The sequence below is a fragment of the Rhinichthys klamathensis genome, unplaced genomic scaffold, assembly GCF_029890125.1.
Source record: "Rhinichthys klamathensis goyatoka isolate OS25496 unplaced genomic scaffold, OSU_Roscu_1.1 h1tg000465l_1, whole genome shotgun sequence".
In the NCBI taxonomy this organism is placed as follows: domain Eukaryota; kingdom Metazoa; phylum Chordata; class Actinopteri; order Cypriniformes; family Leuciscidae; genus Rhinichthys; species Rhinichthys klamathensis.
The window spans coordinates 417,536-423,581 of record NW_026606954.1 but is presented as its reverse complement, the minus strand read 5'-3'; positions in this window follow the sequence as shown (position 1 = coordinate 423,581).

Genomic DNA, 6,046 nt, shown 5'->3' with positions numbered 1-6,046 from the left:
AACGTCTCGCCGTCGTGTGTCATTGCACATACATAATTAGCTGTATGCCTACCATTTTCAAACATAGTTTCAAAATCGTAATAAATGTATTTTTTGTCATGTGTTTCAGGCTTAAGAGGTTGAATATAGCACTCGTGGTTGCCATCATCTGGCAAGACCTCTCTGCAATGTACGCAACACTTTGGAGAACAGGTGTGGGGTTTCAACTTATCGCCGTTTCTCACAACCCTATAAATAGAGTGACATTTCGAGCAGAAACGCAGGGTATCACACTGCGATCTTTCACCAGGTACTCGTGATTTTTTATGCGTATTGTAGCAGAAGGTATTGCTACAATATCTGAGGCAATCTGGACATTGTCTAGAGTTTGTAGCATGTGATCGGCATTCGGCCGTATTGCACACTTTACATACATATTTACATCTGTGTGTGCGTATATCGTTGTGCCCTCTGTTGCAGAATTGGCAGACATAGCTATTCCCTATAAAACCTTTCAAATTTTTTATTAGATGATAATGCCCCTCGTGATTATACAAATGCACAGTCTTTGGATGAATTTCATCCATGTTTTTGTACACTTGTAGTCTCCCTGAGCAGTCTCGATGAAATACCACAATTTTTAGATCATATTTTCTCTCGAAAACAGCCAAATTGTGATACCCTATTTTATCATGTGGTGTAAAGCCACAACTTGTATGGATTTCGTACGCCGGTCTTTGTAACTGCTGATCAGTAAGCGACGGGTTAAGGAAATAGGCTAGACAAAAACTCAAACACATATTATTTTCGAAATTTGTAGGGCTGAACAAATGCATTTTATTCCTCTCTACACTCTCGCTGATCGCATGACTTGTAATTCTTCTGCGACCCCCTCCAGGCCTGTCCATAGCTACTGAAATCTGTAACGATAGTGATGTATCAGTGCAAATCTCACTGTTGCTCTGTGTTGCTTGTTCAAGCTGTTCGATAAATAATGAGGGATCATGATTATTCTCGGGTGTTAAAACGGTGTTTATGGACGTGGGTAAACTTTCTCCAGACAACGCAATGTTGATATATCCCGTTTCACCGGCCATCAGTTGAGAAAAATCTACAATCTCATTTAAAATGTTATGCAGATGAATATTAAAAGCGGCTAAATCGTTTGTGTCTATTTCTCTGAGATTAAGCGTTCTATTAATTTCTACCCCGTTGAAACGCGGTCTCGGGATAATTGTGAAATCACCCACGCGACCACCCTCGGTAGCAAGATTGCGTATTTCTGCCTGGCTCAAACTCATCTCAGGGGGCTGTGGGGTCGTTCGATCAGGCACCCCCGAGCCTGTCTGTGCGCTTTCATTATCGTTATGTACGGGTGTTTCCCCCAAATTTTCTTGCTCTGCTATTACATTTTGCAATAGTTCGGTCGTGGTTAGACCATTTGTGTTTATCATTCGTAACTGTTCATTTATTAAAAGACGTAAACTGTTAGTGTGACGTCTAGATCTTTCGGCTTCTTCGGCTTCAGAGTCTGAGTCTGTGCGCGCTCTTTTAGAAAGCATTTTGATATGTTTTTTATTTATTTAAATTGTGTAAAACAAAAGCATGTGTAGGACTACCATATAAACAATAACACCCCATTAACATAGGCTACTAACAACAATGACATCAATAACTAGTCATTACTAGTTTTTTAAAACAGATACAAATAATACCCATCATATTAAACAAAATAACATCACTCGTTTGAAAAAAGATCACCTTCTCATGAAGACCTCATGTAATTCCCGCAATAGTCTTTGAAGAATATTTAGTCTCTCCGAGAATAGCGACAATGCAATTGTCTGTAGCTGCAGGTCTTCCCGTGCCTGCGTAATTTCCCCACGCACTGCCAAAACCTCGCTACGTAATTGTCTGTTTTCGTTCAAAGTTTGCTCATGACAAACGCCAAAAAAATCAACAGCGCTCCTTAAATCAGTCGTATGGCGATTCTGCTGATCTATCACTCTGTGTAGAAGTGTGACAACATCGCTTTGGGACTCGTAAACAATGGCCTCGGTTTGTTGAAACGATAAAGGTTGATTAGCAACTTCTAAAATCCGTAAAAAATTCCGGTTGGTGCTACGAAGCATGTCATGGCTCAGGTTCTGGACATCACAACATCTGTATGCTGGTCTGAAACATCCTGCAGAGTCCTCAGAACACCCGCTATCTGATGAAGCCTGGTCAGAATCGAAGGCGTCCAACACCGCTTCCTGGGATTGTAAGAAAAACTCTAAACCCCTCTCGTCGTATTCTTGTGCTAGATGAAACATGATAATATGTTATTATATGAAATATTTGTTAGATGAAATATGTAAAAAAAAAAAAAAAAAAAAAAAATGCAGCTCACAATTGTCATTTGAAGAGTTCACAGCCGATTCGGATCCATGATATAAGTCTGAAAACCGTTTCCTACACGGTGTTGATGTGGACGTGCATTGTGCCTCAAAGTTTTGCTCTGGAGAATAAAAAACATTTCAATTATTATTTTAAAATTCTAGGAAATATAAAATAATGCTAGGAAATATAAAATATGATAAGGTAAAAACATCGTCGCTCACCTTCGCATGGATATTCTAACTCTTCTCCGTTGTCAGAATTATAGTCCCCATAAACCTCCCGAAGACGCTTAATCCCGCGTCCGGAACCTCTGAGACCGTCCGGAGCAAAAGATTGTGTTGTCCCGTCGCTGGATGAAGGTTCCTGATGCGTACCCCCGTCCGAACTCGTATCGCTTTCATGGGATCTGGGTGACGACCCGTAGTAGCTCGACGACCCTGGTGTTCCCCAAGGTGTGACGTTGTCGTACGACCTACTGGTCTCATCCAATGGGTCGGACGCTACGTTCGCCAATACATGCCCTGAGCATTCTAGCACGTGACTGGGGGTGCGTGATAATATGTTTTCGAAGTTATTCACTTCTGACGAATTTTCATTATAAACATGTAAAAAATCATCAGGTGAAACACCGTCTGGAAAGGACTCCACATCTAAAATCAGACAGGTGTATATTAACAACAGTAATATTTTCAATGAAATGTGTAACGTTTGGAAAAATTTTACTCACAAAGCTCGTTCAAAATTTCCATCAAATCTTCGTCAAAATATACACCCTCGGGTCCCTCTGCTGTTTCATGTTTTAAAAATGAAAGAAGAAAATTAAACATTCATTTTGTTATAATATTTTTGTAAAAAATAAGAAATAGACTACACCCTACCGTATTGACCTTCGGCCATGTTTTTTGTAGGATATCGATTCTGTAGACGATCTCGCTCGGTGTATATCGATCGAATGAACTAGTCTCTTGTCCTCGTAAGACCACCAAATTCAAAAACACATTTTCCCCTCTCAACCCCCTAAGTAAAACGACCCATCGGAAACACATCTTTCTCGAAGAAAAAAAGTTCTTTCAACTCCGCATGGGTTGATAGCTGATTTTACAACTAGAAAAACATATGGTGAATCTCACGATAGAACAGGCCAAACATCGCTGATAAAAAAACATACAATTAAATAAAATAACCCCCAGCAATAAAATAAAATCACACTTCACCAAAACTTCACAACTCCGCATGGGATCTGATAGTTGATTTTACAACAAAAAAAAAAAAAAAAAAAAAGACACATGGTGAATCTCACGATAGAACCGGCCATACATCGCTGATAAGCCATGCAATAAATAAAATCACGCTTCACCAAAACTTCAAAAGAGAAAAAAATTTAAAACAGACCCCTTACGGTTTCAAACACACCAAGGGGGGTCAGACATTATGGAGCCAATAGTATGTGATAGTGTGTGTGTGTGTGTGTGTGTGTGTGTGTGTTGGTGTCTAACGGAGACACTTAAATTCTTTGGTCTAAACATTTAATTATGCATTCATCTGCAGGATAGTCATTGTTATGCTTAAGAAACTTATAGTCCCCTGCGAAGGAGTATCCAAGTACGGAGTATCCAAAACCTATTTACATAGAGAGATATACAAATAATTATAGCATAAAAAAAAAATGAAATAAAAAATCACAAGTATTACGCTCTGAGCTCGCGCTCGTTTTTAAATCTCATATGACATCGCACCATGAGGGGGTGTGGTTTGTGTATGACGCTTGGGTCCTCCCTGTGCGATGCTTTCCCACACACGTCACTTGTGGGTGTGCCATGGGAGGAGTCAGGGTGTGGGGTAGCGTACAGACATTGTTGTCATCATTCCTGTCAGACCTCCTGAATGATCAGATGTGTTTTTTATCATGTATCCCGGAGATTACACTCTACGCTCTTTCACACGTTTGAACACAAAAACTGACTAAACTTATCTCCCTCTTTCAACGTTTTGCACAAACGATTATTTGTCTGATGACATTTTAACACTAACACTTATAAGGAATACAATTTATACTTTTAACATTTATACACTGTTTTAAAACTGATTTTGAATGTACAACAGACTTTGATAAAACAATGAACTTACCTCGTCAACCTTACGGTCAACCTTCTTAAAAAATAAATAATAAAAAATAAAATAAATAAAAAAGATTTGAAAATACATTGTTTTAATGTGTTTTCAAAATTTTTTTTAACGTTTTTACATTTTAAAATCATAAAACTTTCTCTGACACACTTCAAATCCTCACAACCCTAAGGGGAGGGGTGGCCGGAGGGGGTGAGGGAGGGGGGTGAGGGAGGGGAGACCGTGGGAAAATTCCCATGGTCCAGGTGTTCAGACCGGAAGTGGGTGGGAGGGATAAAAAGGGGCGGGGCTTAGCGTGGGAACCAATTATATGAGGGCAATAAATCACTCAAAGTGACATATTATGCCCTTATACCTCTCTCTCTCAGGGCTTTTTTTGTATCAGATCATCCCGTGAATGCTGTGTCGTTGATAGCATACTCAGGATTCATGTAGTTAATAATGTCGGGTAAAGGATTTTCCCCTTTGTTCTAGAACATTCGATGGTTTGCATTGATTATCTTTCATTTGATTATGAAATTGTAATAATTTTCCTTGACATAATAAATTGTTATATTTGATAATTCTAACAGACTAACAGGGGGTTGGGGGGGCTTAGAAGTCGCCGAGCTCAAATCAAAAGTCTGTCCCCCACCCCTGGGCAAAACCTACATTCAAATCTAAGATTTCTCAACGGATATCGGGTGAAAGAGACAAATTTACCCGTCTAGCCCCAGAGACTCCCATTCATTTTGATCGCCCCCCTCCCCCCTCCAGATACGGTAATTTCGGCCCCAGCAACGGATAAGCGGGAGAAGATGGATGGATTATGATATTATTTTTTATTTGTAAATTATATTATTTTAATATGAATTCATAGTTAATTGATTTAATTTGTATCTATTTTTATTTAAGTATGCATTGTCACAATTCATCTGTGAGACAAATCAGTTTCATTTATCAAAGCAGTACACTAAAAACAGGTTGTCAATAATGACTTTGTGAATTGAGTTTAATGAGTGTGATAAGTTTTTCTAATAAATATCTGTAGGCTACTGATTTTATACGTTCGCGTTAATTCATTGTCATTTCCACCACACCCTGTCATTTACCTCATTGACAAATGTATAATACATTGTGGAAAAACTGATAAAAATAGTTACAAAAATGATCTTAGACAATTCTTGAGTGGCATAAGTTATTCAATTTTAAAATAATGGCTGTATATTGAGATGTGGTGGAAATTACATGTTCATTGCAAGTCGGAAAAAAATGTAGGCTAAAATATTAATAATTTCTCTTCTAATCTAAGTTTGTCCTAGGACTTAGAATCTTACTGACCATAAAACTAGACAAATTATTTAAACATATGAGACTGTGTTACGTGAGTCACTTTTGAACACTTTTTTTTTATTCAACTTCACAAGGCTAAAAGTTCCCCTAGTTGAAGAAACACCCAATTACGGTAATTATCACGGCTTAGCATTGAGCACACCTGAACCACTCAGGGTATTTAAGATCACGCCACTAAGCTACAGGTTGGAGTCGCCCCAAAACAAGAGGCCATTGTGTGATCGTA